The sequence below is a fragment of the Marmota marmota genome, unplaced genomic scaffold, assembly GCF_001458135.2.
Source record: "Marmota marmota marmota unplaced genomic scaffold, marMar, whole genome shotgun sequence".
Lineage (NCBI taxonomy): Eukaryota > Metazoa > Chordata > Mammalia > Rodentia > Sciuridae > Marmota > Marmota marmota.
This window is the reverse complement of record NW_026000229.1, coordinates 6,543,957-6,566,687: the sequence shown is the minus strand read 5'-3', so window position 1 is coordinate 6,566,687 and position 22,731 is coordinate 6,543,957. Positions and strand designations below refer to the sequence as shown.

The window sequence follows — 22,731 nt, the reverse complement described above, 5'->3', positions numbered from 1 at the left end:
CTCATGAGGATTGCTATAATGGGGGTGGAGGTTGGGGGAGGGGAAACAAGTGTTAGTAAGTATATAGAAAAATTGGAGCCTTGTGTATTGCTGTTGAGTGTGTGAATTTCAGTCATTGTGAAAAAGTGTATTGATTCCTCAAAAAGTTAAAACATAGAATTATCATACAACAGTTCCCATTCTAGGTATTCACCCCAAAATGGTGAAAACAGGATCTCAGACAAATATTTGTACACAAATATTTATAGCAACACTGTTCATAATGGTGAAAAGGTGGGAACAGTCATCAGCAGATGAATGGATAAATCAGTTGTGGCAAATCAGCAGCAGAACAATATCTGAAACCCTTCAGATTTTTGGAAATAAAATAAGCAACCCACTTCTAAATGGCATGGGGGTGAAAGTGTAACTCTGAAGGGAAATTATAAAATACTTTTAATTTAATGAAAATGAAATCACAACATATCAAAAGTTGTGGAATGCTGCTGAAGCAGTTGACAAACTTCTACCATTAAATGATTAATTAGAAAAGAAAAAGGGTTTCAAATTAAGGACTTAAGCTTTCACTTTGTGAAAGTAGAAAAAGTTGAACAAATTAAACCCAAAATAAACATAAGGAAGGAATTAAAAACAGAAATCATTGAAATGGAGAGCAAAATCAGTGGAGAAATTAAATGTAACCAAGAGTTTGTTCTTTGACAAGATGAATAAGTTAATAATCCTTAACTGGACAGATAAGAAAAACAAAGAATTTTTAAATTACTAATGTTAGTAATTCATCAGTTAATAATGTTAGGAATAAGAGAGGGACATTACCATAGATCTTACAGATATGAAAAGAACATGAGATAAATAATATTAACAAAATATTATCTCCATAAATTTAAAACCTTAAGTGTAAAAATTTCTTGATAGAGTCCAGGTGTAGAAGCTCACTTAAGAAAATAATAGATAACCTGGATAGTCCTGTATGTGTTAAAGAAATTGAAATTGGGATTTAAAACTTTCCACTAAAGAAAACTCCAGGCTCAGAAGCCTTTTACTGGCAAATATAATCAATGAATATTTAATGAAGAAATAATATCAATTCTATGCAAATTCTGACAGAATGCTCTTAATTCATTTATTGAAGTCAGTGTTATAATATCAAAACAAGTTAGATTACAAAAAAGAAAACTAAAGACATTGACAAAAAAGTCCTCAAGAAAATATTAGCCAATCAAAACTAGTAACCCATAAAAATGGTAATACATTTTATCTAAATTTAATTTATTCTGAGAATATAAGGTTGTTTTAATGTTCAGAGTGAATTGGTGCAATTCTCCTCATTAACAAAGTAAAAGGACAAAACCCTGTATGATTATCTCAATAATTAGATACTGCATCAATTTATAATAAAGATATCTCAGCAAACTGGGAATAGAAGGAATTTCCTCAACCTAGTAAAGGGCAAATATAAATATTCTGTGGCTGACATCATACTTGAGGATGAAAATCTGAATGCAGGCAAAAAGACCAGAAAAAGTAAATAAGAGGAATGCAGATTGAACAGGAAGAAATAAAATTCTCTGTATTTACAAATTAAATCATTTTCTATGCAGAAAATCTCAGAATCTACCAAAAAGGAGGGGGGACCCCTCCTTGAACTTATAACTGAGCTAGCAAAGTCACAGGATTCAAAATCACTATAAAAATTAATATTTCTGTATTCCATTGATAATTATAAATTGAAATTATAAAAAGCACTGTTTACAATAGCACTATGAAACCTGAGATACTTGGGTACAAATCAAACAATATGTGCAACATCTATGCTGAAAACCTACAAAACACTGATGAAAGAAATAAAAGAAGATCCTAATAAATAAAAGACACTGTGTTCTATGGTGAAAATCACTGTCAAAATCCTAGCAGGATTTTTTTTTTTTTTTAATAGCAAGCTGATCCTAAAGTCTATTTGGATTGCTAAAGGAAATAGAAAAGGGAAAAAATTAAATAGAAATGAAGTGAGGACTCTCTTACCTGATTAAGAACTATCAAAAAACTATAATTATCAAACTCTGTATTACTGTTTTTAAAAAATAGCTGCATATATCTGTGGGAAAGAATAAACCATCCAAAAAATAAACACACAATCAGTTGAATTTTCACAAAAGAGCTAAGGTAATCCAATGAAAAACAAAATGAACAGTTAGACATTCTTTTAAAAGCAAAAGAAACAAAAGATCCTTGGCCCATATCTTGGCACAGGTCTTAGAGATAAATGAAAAAAGAAAAAAAAAGATGGGAAGAGATTTACTCTGTAAAAGTAGGAAAATGATAACTCCTCAGTGAATTGAAGCATGGAAATTGAAGCAGAGGAAATAGTAAAATCAGTTAAATCTTTTGACTGAAGAACATCATATACTTTATAATATTAATTTTTTCCTACCTTATTAAGCATCCTATTATTCATAGAGTACTTTGTAGATGGGGGAGGGTCATTATAAAGTCCTGTTCAGGGAATCACATAAATAGTAACAAAATAATTGTTAAGTGCTACCTTATTAGTACCAAGAGAAACCAGAGGAGGGAGCAACAAACACCACACTCATCCTGAAGAGACTTCCTACCTAGCCCCCTGAGCTCTGAGTGCAGAAGAGGACCACGAGCTGGAGTATTCTGAGCAGTAAATAATGTGAATTGATACACTGCCCTTTTGAAAACTGAAAAATTGTTGTTAATCTGATAGCTAAAATCCAATATGAGATCTCTTCCATCTGCTGCAGCTTGAATCTTTGTTGTTTATCTCAGACTCAAAGAATAGACAAAGCAAAGGAACCTGATGGTTTCTTTTTACCCTTCCTTTTTGCTGTTATTTGATCAATCCTAAAATGAGTAATGTCTTTCTCTTGCCCTTGTTTTAGCCATTCTGTACAATCTCTATCACACAAATCAGCCAAAGATTTTTTTTCAAAAAGTTCCAAAACTGTAGGAATGAAAGATTTCCCCCACATAAAGAAAACTCCATCATACCCCGTGCACCCACCTCTAGTGGTTTCTAATTGCACATTCTCATCTCTCTTTGAAGGATTGTCCATTGCAATGTGTTATACTTTTCTTAAAGCAAGTACTCTTATTCTCCCCCAGTCTTCTATCATATAGCAAGAGCATTGGTGGAAATTGCTTTTCCATAAAAAGAACTATGCCACCTACTCTTCAAATGCCAGTGATTAAGAAAATCATTGATCGATTTTTTTCCTCCTAGGGAATAAATGAGGCTTTCCCCTGAGAGTGGAAAGAATGAAATAATGGGATGTAAAGAATGAAGATGACTGTGTGTTATGAGGAAAATGTTTATGCAGTTGCCATGGAAACAACATGTAGTCATTCAAAACAGAAGCTTATATCTCAGTATTTGTCAAATATAAATAAGATATGGTTTGCATTTATTCTCTTTCTTGGCCTAAATTTATTCTGACACATATGGTTATGTAAAATATGTTCCTGCTTTAGTATATTTGCTTAATGCTTGCAGGAATCTAGCAATACATGAGATGCTATGATTTAAAATCAGATACTTGAGTCATAGAAATAAAATTAGGAAAGCAACTCTCAGCAAATAATTCCTAAAAATAAATGGCAATATATTCAGAGTGCCCACTGCTGGGCTCTCCTGTGACTTTCATCATTAACAAAACTTATTAATTTTTCTTAATTGAAATATACTCACAGTGTTAGACATAATTGGTACTAATTCTTTGTAAGTGATATCAAATGCAGAAAATTCATAGTTTGATAGTTTTTTCTTATTTAACACGTGTTTCATCTCTCAAATGGAATAAGGCACAATAGAACATGTTTCTGAATTGTTACTAGATTTCTGTTAGAAAACTTCAGTTGCCTTCAGTTTCTTACTTTATAAGTGAGGCATGATAGAAATCTTGAGAGGACATACATGAGTTTTGAGGATTTGGATAATTTGACAAAAATATTCAGAGCTTGCACTTTTATCAGTAACTAATTCCAAAAATAGTATAGAAAATGCAAGCCATGCACACTGCTACTGCCTTTTAATGGAGACACTAAGTAGAACAATAGAAGACTCTAAAAACAATTAGAATCGGCTTCTTTTGTGGAAAACTGGCTGTTATCTACTTAACTCCAATACCTCATCCATTCATGCCTACATTGTTAGCCATTTCCTAGCTCATCAGTTTATCACCCTATGTATTTTCTCTTCTCTTAGATTTCCATAAAGACGAGCACTTAGTGAAGATATAGCCTACAGGCATAATGTTTTATTAAAGCAGTAATTGCTTATAGTCCAATAAATGTAACAATAATTTAATGAGACCAAATAGTTATACACATTGAACAGTAGGAAAAGGCTAAGACTTTTTAAAGGAGATCAATTTTAAGTCAGAACTGAAAGGTAAGGATTTTTCTAATTTTTGACAATATTAAAAAAATTTTAAAATGTGTACACCTTTTAATCCTAAATTAAACTTCCAAGAATTTATCTTAGGAAATAAAGATATATGCAAAATTGTGGAGAATGTTCACTAAACCCTGTTTATAATAGAGAAATATTGGAAATAGCTTAGAGGAATGGATAAACAGTCTTAGGGTAAATACAGAAAATGAAAGAGTATATAACCATTTAAAACAGTGTTATAGAAGAATATTTACTGATATAGGAAAATATTTGTGATGTTGTCCAGTAGAAAAAAAGCAGCGATTTGATTGGAATTATATTACATCTGTAGACCAGTTTGAGAACAATTGACATCATTGCTATGTTGGGTCTTCTAAACAAAGAACACTATGTTTCTCCATTTACTTAGGCCTGACTTTTTTTTTTTAATTAGTGTTTCATATTTCTCAGCTTATAGCTCCTGTACCTGTTTTCTTAGATTTGTGCAGGAGTTTTCTTTTGTTCTTTTTTGAGATAATCTGCAAGATATTTTTAAATTTTCAGTTTCCATTAACATATTGCCTATATATAGAGATGCAGTTGATTTTTGTGTGTTGACCTTGTATCCTACAATCTTCAAACACTCAAATTTTCCAAAAGTTTTTTAAAAATTATTTTGTAGATCCTTTGGGATTTCCTGTGCGCATAAGCACACCAGATGCAAATGGCACAGTTTCATTTCTTCCTTTCTAATCTATATGTCTTTTATTTCTTTTTCTTGCTTTTGTACATTTTCTAAAACATTTGGGATATGCAGAATAGGAAACATGAGTATAGGCCTCCCTACCTTGCTGCCTCCTTTGGAGAAAGGCAGTCAGTCTTTCACAATTAAATATGATGCTTCCTATAGATCTTCTCTTGTAGAGGTCCTTGAATCATGTGGAAGTATTTCCTTTCTACTCTTAGTTTACTCAGCATTTTTATTATGATGAGTGTTGACTTGTGAAATAAATTTTCTGTATCAATTGATGTAATCATGTGGCTTTTCTTCTTTTGATGTTAATAGATTGTTTAATATTGAACTTATATTCCTGAGGTAAACTCCACTTGGTTGTATACATTATTCTTTTTACATATTACTAGAAAATCTCAGGGGATTTTTGTGTTTATGATCAAGGGATATTGGTCTATAGTTTTGGTTAATTGATATTTTATGTTCACCTACCTGGTTTGGGCATCAGGGTAAAGCAGATCTCATAAAATACTTTGAAAATATTGCTTGTTTGAGTTCTTGGATAGATTATCCAGAATTAGTGTAATTACTTTTTTAAATGTTTGATAGAATTTGCCAATAAAACCATCTAGTCCTAAAGATTGCATGTGGTGGGGGTTGAAAGGGAGAGAGATTATTTGGTTTGGCTGTTTTTAAAATTATTTTAGTGCAAATATTTATTTATTTTTAGAGTAGTTTTAAGTTCATTGCAAACACAATGGAGTATTACGCAGCACTAAAAATGACAAAATCATGGCATTTGCAGGGAAATGGATGGCACTAGAGCAGATTATGCTAAGTGAAGCTAGCCAATCCCTAAAAAACAAATGCTAAATGTCTTCTTTGATATAAGGAGAGCAACTAAGAACAGAGCAGGGAGGAAGAGCATGAGGAAAAGATTAACATTAAACAGGGACGAGAGGTGGTAGGGAAAGGGAGAGAGAAGGGAAATTGCATGGAAATGGAAGGAGACCCTCATTGTTATACAAAATTACATATAAGAGGATGTGAGGGGAAAGGGAAAAAAAAAACAAGGGAGAGAATTGAATTACAGCATATGGGGTAGAGAGAGAAGATGGGAGGGGAGGGGAGATAGTAGAGGATAGGAAAGGTAGCAGAATACAACATCACTAGTATGGCATTATGTAAAAATGTGGATGTATAATCGATGTGATTCTGCAATCTGTATTTGGGGTAAAAATGGGAGTTCATAACCCACTTGAATCAAATGTATGAAATATGATATGTCAAGAGCTTTGTAATGTTTTGAACAACCAATAAAAAAAAGTTCATTGCAAAGTTAAAAGTAAAGTATAGAGATTTCCCATATACTCCCTGTCCCCACCCATGCATAGCCTCCATCATTATCAACATCTTTGCTAGATTAGTACACTTGTTATAATTGATGAGCCTACTGACACATTATAATTATTCAAAGTTTATACTTTACATGAGGGATTTTCTCTTGATGAAGAATATTCTGTAGGTTTGGACAAGTGTATAAGAAGTATCCAGCCAGGCCTGTAATTTCAGCAGCTCAAGAGTATGAGGCAGGAGGATTGCTAGCCTAAGCAACTTAGTGAGACCCTATTTCAAAAGAGGGGAGTGCTGGGGACGTGGCTCAGTGATGAAGCACCCCTGGGTTCAATCCCTGGTACCCCCCAAAAAAGTATTCACCAATATACTATCATTTAGAGTATTTTCTGCCCTCTGTTCTCTACCCTTCAATCTCCCCTTCCCTTCAATCCCTGGAAATCACTGATATTTTTACTATTTCCATAGTTTAAACTTCTCCAGAATGTCTTATATTTGGAATCATGTAATATGTGGCCTTTGCAGGTTGGCTTCCTTCACTTGCATAATCTGCATTTAAGTATTCTACACATCTTTTCATGGCTTGATAGCTATTGTTGGTTTTTTTAAAGTGCTAAATACTATTCCATTACTTGGATGTACTATAGTTGATCCATTAACCTATTAAGGGACATCTATAGATGCTTCCATGTTTTGGCAGTTATAAATAAAATTACTATAAATATTCATGGCAGATTTTTTGTGTGTACATCAGTTTTTTGGTTTTTGTTTGTTTTTGTTTTATGCAGTACTCGGGAATTTTGATTAGTTTTAATTAGTTATACACAATAGTAGAATGCATTTTGACACATTGTAACAAATGGGCACAGTAGAATTAATTTTGACACATTGAACACAAATGGAGCACAACTTCTCCTTCCTCTGACTGAACATGGTGTAGAGTCACACCAGTAGTGTAATCATACATGTATAGGGTAATAATGTCTGTCTCATTCCACTCTCCTTCCTGTTCCCTCATCCCCTCTGCACAATCCAAAGTTCCTTCATTTTTCCCCACCCACCCCACCACCCAAAATGGATTAGCATCTGCTTACTAGAGAAAACATCCAGCCTTTGGTTTTTTGGGTTTGGCTTATTTTGCTTAGCATGATGTTCTCCATTTACCTGCAAATGCCATAATTTTATTCTTATTTAAGGCTGAGTAATATTCCATTGTGGACATGTACCACATTTTCTTTATCCATTCATCTGTTGAAGGGCATTTAGGTTGGTACCATAGTTTAGCTCTTGTGAATTGAGCTGCTATAAACATTGGTGTGAATGTATCACTGTAGTATCCTGATTTTAAGTCCTTTGGGTATAGACCAAGGAGTGGGATAACTGGGTCAAGTTGATGCACCAATTTGAAGTCCTACCAGCAATGGATGAATGAACCTTTTCCCCCACATCCTTGCCAACCTGATAGACACTTGTATTCTTTTATTTTTTAGTATCAGGGATTAAACTCATGGGCACTCAACCACCGAGTCACAACCCCAGACCGATTTGTATTTTCTTATCAGTGAGATAGGGTCTCACTGAATTGCTTAGTGCCTCACTTTTGCTGAGGCTGGCTTTGAACTCTGGCTTTGAACTCCTCATGCCTCAGCCTCCGGAGCCACTGGGATTACAGGTGTATACCACTGTGCCCAGCTGTTGTTTGCATTTTTCTTCTTTTTTTAATTGTTTATTTTTTAGTTGTAGATAGACACAATATTTTTATTTTATTTTTATGTGGTGCTGAGGATTGAACCCAGGGTCTCGCATTTGTTAGGTGAGTGCTCTACCGCTGAGCCACAACCCCAGCCCATGCTTACATTCTTGATAATTGCCATTCTGACTGGAGTGAGATGAAATCTTAGAGTAGTTTTGATTTGCATTTCTCTAGTTGCTAGAAATGATGAACATTTTTTCATGTTTGTTGATTGATTGTATTTCTTCTTCTGTGAAATGTCTTTAACCCATTTATTGATTGGGTTATTTGGTTTTTTGGTGTTAAGTTTTTTGAGTTCTTTATATATCCTGGAGATTAGTGCTCTATTTGAGGCACATGTGGTAAAGATTTTCTCCCACTCTGTAGGTTCCCTCTTCACATTATTGATTGTTTCCTTTGCTGAGAAGAAGCTTTTTAGTTTGAGTCCATCCCATTTATTGATTCTTGATTTTACTTCTTGTGCTTTAGGAGTCTGGTTAAGGAAGTCAGTTCCTAAGCCAACGTGGTAGAAATTTGTTCCCACTTTTTCTTCTATTAGGCGCAGGTTCTCTGTTCTAGTGCCTAAGTCTGATTCACTTTTAATTGATTTTTGTGCAGGGTGAGAGGTAGAGGTTTAATTTCATTTTGCTACATATATATTTCCAGTATTCTCAGCACCATTTGCACCTCTTCATGTTCAAAACACCAGCAAAACTAGGGATCGTAGGAATACACCTCAACATTGTAAAAGCAATCTATGCTAAGCTCAAGGCCAACATCATTCTTTCTTTTTTTTAGTTGTTTATAAACCTTTCTTATTTTTTTAAATTTATTCATATGTGGTGCTGAAAATCGAACCCAGTGCCTTACACATGCCAGGCAAGTGCACTACCGCTGAGCCATAGTCCCAGCCCTCCAACATCATTCTAAATGGAGAAAAATTGAAAGTATTCCTTCTAAAAACTGGAACAAGACAGGGGTTCCCTCTTTTACCACTTCTACTTAACATAGTCCTGAAAACTCTAGTAGAGCAATTAGACAAAAGAGATTAAAGGGATACAAATAGAAAAAGAAGAACTCAAACGTTTATCACTATTTGCTATCCACATGATTCTATGTTTAGGAGGTCCAAAAGTTCCACCAGAAAACTACTAGAACTAATAAATGAATTCAGCAAAGTAGCAGGATATAAAGTCAACACCCATAAATCAAATGCATTTCTATACATCAGTGATGAATCCTCTGAAAGTGAAATCAGGAAAACTATCCCATTCACAATAGCCTCAAGAAAATGGGAATAAATCTAACAAAAGAAATGAAAGACCACTATAATTAAAACTACAGAACACTAAAGGAAGAAACTGAAGAAGACCTTAGAAGATTGAAAATCTCTCATGCTTTTGGATAGGAAGAATTAATATTGTCCAAATGGTCATACTACCAAAACTGTTATACAGATTTAATGCAATTTCTATTAAAATTCCAGTGGTATTCTTCATAGAATTAGAAAAAGCAATCATGAAATTCATTTGGAAAAATAAAGAGACCCAGAATAGCCAAAGCCATCCTTAGCAAGAAGAGTGAAGCAGGAGACATCACAATACCAGACCCTAAACTATAGTACAGAACAAAAATAACAAAAACAGCGTGGTATTGGCACCAAAATAGACATCTAAACCAATGGTACAGAATAGAAGACACAGAGTCAAACACACATAAATACATTCATCTCATACAAGACAAAGGAGCCAAAAACATATATTGGAAAATACTACTAGGGGTTTTTATGCAGTACCAAGGCTCTAATGAAGGGGCTGGGGTTGTGGCTCAGTGGTAGAGCACTTGCCTAGCACATGCAAGGCCCCAGGTTGGATCCTCAGCATCAAATTAAAATAAAGGCATTGTGTTGTGTCCATCTACAAAAAAGATTAATATTCATATTCATTCGCTCTCTCTCTCTCCCTCCCTCCCTCCCTCCCTCCCTAAAATAAATAAATAAAGGTATCGTGTCCAAGGCTCTCATGCATGCTAGGCAAGTGCTTTACCACTGAGCTACCCTTCCAGTCCCTGGACATAAGTTTTCAGCTTTTTTGGGTAAATACCAAGGAGCGTGATTGCTGGGTCATATGATAAGAATATATTTCTGTTTTTAAGAATCTACCAAACTGCCTTTCAACATGACTATACCGTTTTGCATTCCCACCGGTAATGAATGAAAGTTTTTGTTGCTGTACATCCTTGACAGTGTTTGGTCTTTTTAGTGTTAAGAACTTTGGCCATTCTAATAAATGTGTAGTGGTATCTTACTGTTTTATTTTGCACTTCTCTGATGACATCTGATACAGAGCATCTTTCAAATAATACTTACTTTTGTATTATCTTTGGTGAGCTATATATTAGGGTCTTTGATCCACTTTTTAACCAGGATGTTTTATTGTTAAGAGTTCTTTGTATATTTTGGATATGTCTTTTGCAGATATTTTCTACCATTCTTTGTCTAAGTTCTCATTCTCTTAACAGTATGTTTTGCTAAACAGGAGTTTTTCATTTTTAATGAAAACCAGTTTATTAGTACTTTCTTTAATGAATCATTTTTGGTGTCATAATCTAATAAGTTATCATTCAAATCCAAAGTTAACTAGACTTTCTGCAATGTTACCTTTTATATGTTTTATAGTTTTGCATTTTGCATTTAGATCTGACTCATTTTGACTTAATTTTTGTGAAGTATCTAAGGTCTCTCTCTAGTTCAGTATTCTGCATGTGGATATACAATTATTCCAGCATCATTTGTTGAAAAGAATATATTTTCTCTATTATACTCCTTTTGCTCCTTTCCTAAAGATCAGTTTACTATATTTGTGGGTCTTTTTCTGGGTTTCCAATTCTGTTCTGTTGGTTTTGGTTTTTGTTTTTTGGCTAGTACCACGCAGTCTTGATCACTGTAGTTTTAAAAGTCTCACAGACTGATACTGTCAGTGCTCCAACTTTATTCTTCTCCTTCAATATTATATTAGTTGTTCTGGATCTTTTGCTTCCTCATATAAACTTATCATTAATTAGATCTTTTTTTTTTTGGTCTAAACAAAGTTCTGTTTATTAGGAAAATAAAGTCAGACCCTGGCTAATGAGAATGGCTTTTCCTAGATGCTCTTTTTTGTTTGTTTGTTTTAATTAGTTACACATGACAGTACAATGATCTTGTCATATCATAATTTGAATCAGATGGGGTATAATTTCTCATTTTTCTGAGTGTACAGGTTGCAGGATCACATTGGTCATACAGTCACGTACATACATACAGCAATAATAATGTCTATTTTATTCTGCTGTCCTTCCTATCCCCCTACCGCTCCCCTCCCCTCCCCTCACTTCTCTCTACCAAATCTAATGTGACACACTTCTTTTTTTTTTTTCCCTCACATAGTCATACATGTATTGTGTATAAAGATGAGGGTCTCATTCCATCTTCCATGCAATTCCCCTTCTCCCTCCCTTTCCCTCCCACCTCTCTTCCCTATTTAGTGATAATCTCATGCTCTCCCTCCCTACCCCATTTTGAGTCATCCCCCTTATATCAGAGAAGACATTCGGCCTTTGTTTTTTAGGGATTGGCTAACTTCACTTAGCATAATCTGCTCTAATGCCATCCATTTCCCTGCAAATGCTTGTTATTTTTTTAGTGCTGAGTAATATTCCATTGTGTATAAATGCCACATTTTTAAAAATCCATTCCTCCATTGAAGGGCATCTAGGTGGGTTCCACAGTCTAGCTGTTGTGAATTGTGCTGCTATAAACATTGATGTGGCTATGTCCCTGTAGTATGCTATTTTTAGGTCTTTGGGGTATAATCCGAGAAGGGGAATAGCTGGGTCAAATGGTGGTTTCATTCCTAGCTTTCCAAGGAATCTCCATACTGCTTTCCAAATTGGCTGCACCAATTTGCAGTCCCACCAGCAATGTATGAGTGTACCTTTTTCCCTGCATCCTCGCCAGCTCTTGTTGTTGTTTGACTTCATAATGGCTGCCATTCTTACTGGAGTGAGATGGTATCTTAGAGTAGTTTTAATTTGCATTTCTCTGATTGCTAGAGATGGTGAGCATTTTTTCGTGTATTTGTTGATTGATTGTATATCCTCTTCTGAGAAGTGTCTGTTCAGGTCCTTGGCCCATTTGTTGATTGGGTTATTTGTTTTTTTGTTGTTTAACTTTTTGAGTTCTTTGTATACTCTAAAGATTAGAGCTCTATCTGATGTGTGTGAGGGGTAAAAATTTATTCCCAGGATGTAGGCTCCATATTCACCTCACATATTATTTCTCTTGTTGAGAAAAAACTTTTTAGTTTGAATTCGTCCCATTTGTTGATTCTTGGTTTTAACTCTTGTGCTACAGGTGTCTTATTAAGGATGTGATGGAGATTAGGGCCAACTTTTTCTTCTGTTAGACGATGAGTCTCTGGTTTGATTCCTACATCCTTGATCCATTTTGAGTTAACTTTTGTGCATGGTGAGAGAAAGGGATTCAATTTCATTTTGTTGCATATGGATTTCCAGTTCTCCCAGCACCATTTGTTGAAGATGGTATCCTTTCTCCTTTGCATTATTTAGATCTTAAATGTCCCACAAAGGTGCTACAGGCTTGGTCTGCACTTTTGGGAGATGGTCAAACTTGAGGAGATGGGGCCTTTCTGGAGAAAGTAGGTCACTAGGGGCATGCCCCTGAAGGGTGTTTCTTGTCCTGGGGCCTCTCCCCATCTGCTTCCCAGCCATGAAGTAAACAGCTGTGATCTACTATGTGCTCCCAACATGATATTCTGTCTTGGCAAAGGAGCAAAGAAAGCAATGGGACCAAGTCACCACAAACTGAAACTTCTGAAATTATGAGCAAAAATAAATCCTTTCTCCTTTAAATTGATTCCCACAGGTATTTTGTTACAGTGATGAAAAGAGCCATAGAATCCATTGGACAAAATCCTCAGTTTAACCTGGGATTTTGATTAGGATTGCATGAAATTCATAGATACAGGCGGGAAGACCTCACAGCTTAACAATATTGAGTCTTTCTATTCCTAAACATGAAATATCCATTTAGTTCTTCTTTGATTTCTTTCATCAGTGTTTTTGTGATTTTTTTCGTATAGGTTTTGTATATACTTTGTTAGACTTATACCTAACTATTTCATTTTTAGAGGTACCAATATAAACGGTGGTGATTTTCTGTATCTGCCTTTCTCTCCACTTTTGCAGGCAGCATTTTGCCCTGTGGCCTCACTTCTCTTACAGAAGTTATTGATTTTCCAGTTAGTTCAACTTTTTACCTGTCAGGGCAGGTCTTTACCAGTTGATCTGGAAACTGGAACCTCTTGTGGAAGGTCTTTAACTACAAAGCCCTATTTCTGGGCTAGGGTTGTGGCTCAGTGGTAGAGCGCTCGCCTAGCAAGCTTGAGGCACTGAGTTTGATCCTCAGCACCACATAAATGTAAAATAAAGATGTTGTGTCCACTTAAAACTAAAAAATAAATATTAAACAACTCTATTTCTTTCATAGCTATAGTGCTATTTAGGCTATCTAGTCTACCTTGGGTGAATTTTGGTAATTAGCAGTTTTAATGAATTGAACTTTTATCCAGTTTGTCAAATTTAAGTTTGTACAGTTGTTCCTAGTGTTCTCTTTTTATTTTTTTCCAAGTGTCTTTGAGGTCTATAACTGTATCTCGCTTTTGTTTCTACATTGGTAATTTATGTCTTTTTCTTATCAGTCTTAGTGTATATTATCAATCTTTATTTAAACTTTATTTATTTTTTTATGTGGTGCTGAGGATTGAACCCAGTGCCTCATATGTGCTAGGCAAGCGCTCTACCACAGAGCTACAACCCCAGCCCTAATCAATCTTTTTAAAGAATTGTCTTTAGGTTTTTTGTTTGTTTTTCTGTTTTGTACTTTGTTGTTGTTTCTGCCTGTGGTCTTATTATTTTCTTTCTTATGTTTGTCATTTTGTCATCAAATTGAATATATATTCTAGATATTAATTGGGTACATAATTTGCAAATACTTTCTATTCTGTTGTCTTTTCACTTTCTTGATAGTGTCTTTTGAGCATCAAAATTTTAATTTAGTGGACTCCAGCATATAGATTTTGTTGTGCTGCTCTCCTTATTTATTTATTTACTTTTAGTTTTAGATGGACACAATGTCTTTACTTTTATGTGGTGCTGAGGATGGAACCCAGTGCCTCACACGTGTGAGGCAGGCGCTCTACCACTGAGCTACAGCCGCAGCCCATGGTGCTCTCTTTTGATATCATATCTAAACATGTCATTGCCAGACTCAAGGTCATGAAGCTTTCCCCTATGTTTTCTTCTAAAAATTTTATTGTGTTAGTTACATTTGGGACTTTGATCCACGTTTAGTTAATCTTCCTATATGGTGTGAAGGTGAGCTCCAGCTCTTTCATGTGTGCACCTACTCTCCCTGGCCTCCCTATTCTAAACATCTACAAGATCAACTTTTTAGATTCCACATGCAAGTGAGATCATGTAGGATTTGTCTTTCTACCTGACTTATTTCACTTAATATAATGATTTCCAGTTTCTTTGATCCTCTGGCAAATGGCAGGATTTTATTTTTTAAGGCCAAATAGTATTCCACTGTATATATATATTTATACCACAATTTCCTTTTCCATTCATCACATGGACACTTGGCTGTTGTGAATAGTGCTGCAGTAAATATTGGAGTCCAAATGTCTTCAACATGCTGATTTCATATCCTTTGGATATGTATACCTGGGGAGGAATGGCTGGATCATGTGGTGGTTCTGTTTTTAATTTTTGAGGAACCTTTTCATACTCTTTTCAGTAATGGCTATACCAGTTTACATTCTCACCACCAGTGTGCCAGGGTTCCCTTTTCTTCAGCACTTGTTGTCTTTTGTCTTTTCAATAATAACCATTTTACTGGAGTAAGATGATATCTCCTTGTGGTTTTAATTTATATTTCCCTCATTCTTAGTAATGTCAAGCATTTTTTCATACTAGCCCCTGTATGTCTTCTTTTAAGAAATGTCTATTTAGATTCATTGCTGATATTTTAGCTGGGGTATTTGGTTTCATGCTATTGAGTTTTTGGAGTTTCTTACATTTTCTGGATGTTAACCCTCTCTCAGCTGTATAGGTTACAATTTTTTTCCCATTCTGTGAGTTGTCTCTGATTTTTTCTTTGTACATAAGCTTTTTTTTTTTTTTTTTTTTTTTTTTGTAGTTTTTAGTGTACAATCTTGCATCTCCTTCATTAAATTTATTCCAAAGTATTTTATTCTTTTTGGTGCTAGTTAGTGTAAATGGAATTGTTTTCTTTATTTTCTTTTCCGGTTGCTTATTGATAGTATATAGACAGTTAACTGATTTTTATATGTTGATCTTATATCTTGAAACTTTGTTCAATTCTTTATTGACTCTAATATTTCTTTTTTAAAAATTTTTTTTCGACAGATTTTTTTTAATATTTATTTTTTAGTTTTAGGTGGACACAACATCTCTATTTTATTTGTATGTGGTGCTGAGGATCGAACCCAGTGCCCCGCGCATGCCAGGCTAGCGGGTTACCGCTTGAGCCACATCCCCAGCATAGGGCTAGCATAGGGCATAGAAGTGAGAGTCCTTATCTCAATCCTGATCTTATAGAGGAAGTTTTAGTCTTTCATTATGGATATTGTAGCTGGGAATTATGCATTTCATAGACACCCTTAAGCTATGAGAGTTCCACTTACTCCATATCCTTTCTATTGTTTGATATTGTTATATTTTATCATTTTAGCCCATCATAGTTGATGCGAAGCGATATCTAATTGGGATTTTCACTTGCATGTCACTAATGACTAATGACATCAGACACTTTTCTGGGTGCTTATTGGCCACAGAATTTGTTTTTGAGGGGTTCTTTTACATTGAAAGTCAGTGTTAGATCATTTTTTATGTAAGTGCATATTGAATTCAGATGGAGTCAAGGCCCTCAGTGATTGTTTAGTTTAGGCCTGTAAGTTGTTTTTGTCAGTTTTATTATTATTACTGCTATGGATTTACTTTTATAATAAAGGTTTGAAAAAATGAAGTCCTTTTATGTAATGTATATGATTAGTAGTAATTTATAAGCATTTAAATGGCGTTTTTGTTTATTCATTTTTTGGTACTAGATTAGATCCAGGGGCATTTTACCACTGAATTACAGCCCCCATCCCTTTGATTTTTTATTTGGAGACAGGGTCTTGCTGAGTTGCTGAAGCTGGCCTCGAAGTTGCCATCCTCCTGCCTTAGCCTCCCTAGTCGCTGGGATTATGGGCATATGCCATTACACCTGGCTCACTTAAGTGTTGGAGAACATTTTTTTCCTAGTGTTGAAACGCTAAAGTAACAGGATTGTATTTGGAAATGAGTTAAAACTTTTAAAAGAATTTGGTTGGTAACTACTTATCAAGAAGCTGTATTTTGCCAAGTAGCCTACTGATTATTCTGAATGATATAAACAATAAAGATCTGGACATTTACTTGTCAGCAAATGGGTATCATTGTGTTTTGCTAATGATCTAAAGCATCCCTGGAAATGAAGCTGTATCCAGCTGTCTGTAGTTAGGATTGGATTATTTCATGCATGGAAGACACTGAAATTTCTTTAGTTCCTGAGATCCTCAGCTTTCTAGTTATTCTACTCATCTCCTGCAACTTAAAAAGTGCTGGTCTGTTTCTCACGAAATATTCAAATGAATACAAACAAACATAATCAGGTTGCTCTTGTTTTCACTTTCTGATTTTGAAATGATGTATTAAAGAATGATTCAGAATTCTTATGATAGCCTATAGACTGGTCTTTGTCAAATGTATCGAAATAAGAATGGAAAAAAAAATCCCAGGAGGTATAGTAAAATGTGACAGAAAAACTCCATAAATCTCAGTCACAGTCAGTTTGGAATAGCTGGTAATGACAGTTCCTATAATTTGGAATTAAATTTTAGTCATTATAAGATTTTAGCATATGAAGGGATGTTCTGTTTTACTTGATGTCTTTTTTTAATACCATATTATTTATCTGCTTACTTACGTGTGATTTTAGAAAAACTAACTTTATATTAAGTATTTGCTATTTGCCTTACCAGCTGCTAGTCTCTCTTCTTACATTCTCTCTAGTCTTCATAACAATCTTATAAATCTAATTCCAACTGAAGAAATTAAGGCTCAAAAAACTGAGAAACTAAGATTCTTCTCTAAGGTAACAGAGCTTAGTGAGTGGTGATTTTAACTCAAATTTATCTGATCCCCAAACTTGCAGGTTTTCTACTGTGATAGTGTTTCTTACCTTACTCCAATTAGAATAAAATTTCTGGGGTTAGACTTTTATGTTTAAGCAGTTGCTCAAATCGGTAATATGCATCTACTGTTAGAACTGAATAAATATCCCATGCTTACTATTATGAGATCACACTTCATTAGTAAGAATAGTATAGTAAAAGCTCACATTTTCCTTTACAAGTATGAACAATATTATCCATTTCTCTTTGCCAAAGCATATCTGTTTGAAACTCTGATATGCAACTCCCTTTACTACACATTCCCCAAAATAATCTTCCTTTCCTCCTCCAAAGAATATGTAGTATGAAACATAACTGTGATAGGAAACAAAAAGCAAAATGGGCCAAAACCCATGAATAACCCCAGAAAAAGGAATTGGAATGTAGATGAGAACTATAAATGCCTAGAAGTGGAATGTTATAAAAGCTATGAGTGACTAAAGAGGTATTTCATGTTTAGCCTGCTGGACAAGCAGATGTGTGAATCTACCTCTGCCTCCCATTATTTTTTCTTTGCTTTCTAAGGTGCAAAAAGGACAGGAACTACCCAGTGGCACAATTTGCTCCCCACCATCTAATGCTGCTCTGCTTACATACATCACTCATAGACTAATAAGATATTTCTGAGGTCTAAACAAAAATAAACTCACAACCCATAATCACAAACTATTTGAAGAAAACTGATATGAAGGAGGACATCAAACTATACAAATGGAAAAACTAACACCCAGGATCAGACTTAATAAAGAAAGTAGATCAGGATTTTAGAATAAATATAGTTACTATCCTCAAAGACATGCAAAATGACACTGTATTCCTTGAAAAAGAATTTAGGGGTTTTGGAAGTGAACAGTTCAAAAAGACAGAATAACTAGGAAGCAAAAAGGGTTAAGTTGAGACATTAAAAATAGAAAAGAAAGAGTGGTAGTCCTATAATTATATTGATAATTATATTTTCATAATAGTACTGGGAGCAAAAAGACAGTGGAATAGTATCTTCAAAATTATTAGGAAAAATAATTTTGAACCTAGAGTTTAGTACCTGCTCAAATTATATGTATAAATATATACATTTGAATAGAGCAATTAACATGCTTGATTTAATAGATTACAGAGACAAACATTTATTTCAAACATATAGGAGATAGTCACAAATTTTATCAGATGTTAATAACATCTAAACACATTTAAAAAGAAAATTATACAGTCATGTTCACAAACCACAAAAGGTAAAACTGGAAATTTAAAAAATTAAAAGCCCTTCTAATTTCTAGAAATAAGATGAAAATGGGAATTAACCAACATTTTAGAAATAAGTGATATCAAGGGCTCCACATATTAAAAGCTGTGGAAATGTCGTCGAAATTTACCAAAGGAAAATTATCATTTTTAATTCATTTCTTAGAATGTCAGAGAAAATTTAAACTTTTAATAATTTTTATAACCCTTTCAATTTACCATACAGAAATATTTTAGGATTAGTAATCTCTTCTGATGGCACTCTCTTAAAAGGTTTTTACTCTTTTAAAACTGTTAACTTTTTCATTCTGTTCAATTCTGCAAAATTAATTCTACTTACTTTTAAATTATATTTATAGTATATTGTACTTATTATATGAATATTAGGTCTATATATTAAATCAAGCTTATTAATTGCTATATTGAAATATATATACATATACATATGTATGTATGTTTTCCCTACTTTGTTACTTTGTTCTGTAACTTTCTCAAGAAAAGGTATAAAAATCTCCCACTATGGTAGTAACTATTATCAGTTTTTGTTTGTTTTCTTTTTTGCAGGTCTTGGGATTAAACCCAGGGCCTTGGTCATGCCAGGCAAGTGCTCTACCACTGAGTTACATCCCCAATCCCAAGTTGTGTGTGTGTGTGTGTGTGTGTGTGTGTATTAGCTTTTATTCTTTATGTCAAAATTTTAGTTTTTAAAAAATTCTTTTCTGTAATTTCAGTATCTCTGCAATTCTATCTATATTCCTCCATTTATCTCCATATATACCTAGATGTGTAGAATGATACTGGATCCTCCTATCAAAGCCTCCCAGGTGCATGGGGACCATAGGCATGAGCCACTGTAACCAGTTATTTTGTTGTTAGGTATTATATTTTCATTTTATAAAAATTAGGTTATTTGCTTCAATAAAATAAGTGAATTAAATAGTTGCATGAAAGATTTGATAATGATAAAAACAGTTTCATGAAAATAAAGGACCAGGGGAGCTGCATTTCTAGCTCAGGGGTAGAGCACTTGCCTAGTATATGTGAAGCACTGGATCCTCAGCACCACATAAAAATAAATAAAGATATTGTGTCCATCTGCGACTAAAATAAGTAAAAGATATTTAAAAGAAAATAAAGGACCAAAAAAGGATAAAAGTAGAAATATAATAGCAATTTGATTAAAGATGTTAACAAAAGATAAATAAAATTGATAAATACGTGCAAGTCTGAAAAAAATATATACCAGTCAATTATTAGAAATTAAAAAGGAAGCAAAACTAAAAATACAAAGATTTATAAAACAATAACAACTCTGTGGACAAGTGCATACTAATAAAGGTGAAATCCTAGACACATAAATGCGTCATTTTCAGGAAAATATGATTTATTCAGATTGCCACAAGGAAGCCTAACAACCCTGAATTAGCTAGTAATTATGAGAAAGGACAGAAGAGAACTTTAAAATTGTGTTTCTACAATGTCGCAGGTTTTTATAAACTTGCATCATGTTTAAGAAAAATATGACCCTATCCAACTGACTTATGATGCTAATGTAACAATAATACCAAAATCAGAGAAAGGCATATGAAAAAAAAAAGAAGATGATGATGAAGGAGAAGAAAGGAAGGAAGGGAAACTATTATCCTTTTACATTTATGGTGATAAGACTCAAAAATTATAAATAAATATTAGCAAATTGAGTCTGCCAACATATTGTATATGGAGAATTTATCCTAGGAATGAAAGTATGGTTTTGAGCATTATAAAATCTATTTGCGAGGGCTGGAGTTGTGACTTAGTGGTAGAGCACTTGCTGAGGCACAGGGTTCAATTCTCAGCACCGCATATAAATAAATGAATAAAATAAAGGTCCATCAACACCTAAAAAAATTAAAAAAAACAAACTCTATTTGTGTAATTTACTCTGTTAGTTATTAAAGGAGAAAACTAAGCAATCATCTCAATAAAACCCCTAAAACACATTCAATAAAATGCAATAGTATGGTTTTGGCGTAGAAAAAAACCGACTAGATCAATATAACAGAGTAAACATTCTGAGACTGGACTGAGTAAATCTAACAAATAAAGTAAATGTGGTATTTAGAATCAAAAAATATTTAAAGAATGGACTATTAATAAATGGTGTGCATTTTGAAAAACCTCTCGCACCATTCATAAAAACATGTTCTAACGGTAATAAAAATCCAAATATAAAAAAAACTTGTAAATGTTAGAAGAAAGTGTTATTTATGATCATGAGGTAAGAAAGACCTTCTTAAGTGGGATATCAAGCTCAAAATTCGTGAAAAATGAAAGATTGATAAATTTAGATGTAACAAAATAAAAACTTTCTTATGACAAGATAAGTAAAAAATTTAAGTGGCAGACTTTAAAAACTATTTTCATTGGGTCAAAAAAGTATTTATATCTATCTATAATGAGACAAAGTAAGGAAGGAAAATGGGGACAGAATATGAGTAAGGAATTAATAGAAAAGAAAGTAATAAATATTGGGAAAGATGTTTAATATCACTATAGTCAGGGATAGGCAAGTTTTAAAAATAATAAAATTGTTTTTAATTATCAGATTAGAAGAAATATTTTAAGTTGATCTATCTAGTACTAGCAAGAGTTTGTTGCAGATAACTTTTACCTATCTCCTAATGCCGCTGCAGTGTTCTTTGCACTTCACGATTGTTGTTCAGGTAAAGGAAATACATGAACCAAAACTTAAAGGCAAGTCAATACATATCATATTTAGGGAATGGTTATATAATTCTTCATGATTAGAGGGTGGTGGTTGAAGGGACTGAGAGAGAGAGAGAGCTGAAAAGGTAAATTGAGTTAAAATTGTGGAGAGTTTTGAATACTCGAACAATTAGGTTTTTTTCCCATGAATATTGAGGATCCATCAAAGGCTTCTGATCTGTGTGATGATGAATGGTTTAGAAGGGGAGACATTTGGAGTAGGAAGATCAGTTAGATGTCAGAGGCAGTTGTTTAAATATGAACTAAGCTAGTGAACATAAGTTTGTCAAAGAGAAGGCAGAGTCAAGAAGCTTGGAACAGGGCTGACCATCACAAAATCTGGCATCAGGTACTTAAAGGGACTATTTCCAGCTTGCCCTGTTTATATTTGAGATCTGTATTAGAGATAGAGCAGTAAGATTTACCTGATGCACTGGATTAGAGGAGAGAGGGCTGAGAGAAAGAAGAAAGGGAAGGAGAGAAGGGTGGGGCACGGGGGCAGGAAAGATGGTGGAATGAGATGGCCATCATTACCCTAGGTACATGTATGACTGCACATATGGTTGACACTACATCATGTACAACCAGAGAAATGAAAAGTTGTGCTGCAGTTGTGTACAATGAATCTAAATACATTCTGCTGTCATAGATACCTAATTAAAATAAATAAAAATAAATTTTAAATAAATAAATAAATAAATATTTTTTAAAGATTACTCCTAGTTTTAATCTGGGCAGATAGGTGAATGGTGATATCTTTCACTGGGACAGGAACACTTTGCATGTAAAGATACCTGGATGCCAATAGTTCTTTTGAGACCTTGTTTCATATGAGATGTCTCTTAGTCAAGAAGGCAGCTGTGTAGAGGAGGCTAGAATTCAAAAGAAAGACATGGTCTAGAGATAAAATTTGAGAGGAAGAAGCATATAAATTTGATTGTGTCCAAAGCCATGGGACTGGACAAAACCACTTAGGAGAGAGAAGGGAAAAGGAAGAAGGGAAAAGGCTAAGGAATGTTCATGGTCGCTTCAACATTGAGAAATCTAGTATTTAAGAAGCCCGTGAAACATAATGAGAAGGAGGTAGCCAGTGATGGAGAAAGACTTCTGTCCCAGAAGTCAGAGAAGAAAGTATTCCAGGAAGGACAGACTGGCTTTGGGGAAAATGTAGTCCTTAGTGACCTTAACT

General features: G+C 34.1%; 1 protein-coding gene and 1 long non-coding RNA gene across 10 annotated transcripts in view; one reads left to right on the top strand and one right to left on the bottom strand.

Moving 5' to 3' along the window:
- Nucleotides 1-22,731, top strand: part of Peak1 (pseudopodium enriched atypical kinase 1) — a 262,298-nt gene that overhangs the window by 126,469 nt on the left and 113,098 nt on the right. The window lies entirely within an intron of this gene.
- LOC125613334 overlaps nucleotides 8,123-22,731 on the bottom strand; it is a 31,078-nt gene continuing 16,469 nt past the window's right edge. Inside the window, exon 3 of the long non-coding RNA XR_007343866.1 lies at nucleotides 8,123-8,174. This is a non-coding gene — a long non-coding RNA (uncharacterized LOC125613334). The remainder of the gene's footprint in view (nucleotides 8,175-22,731) is intronic.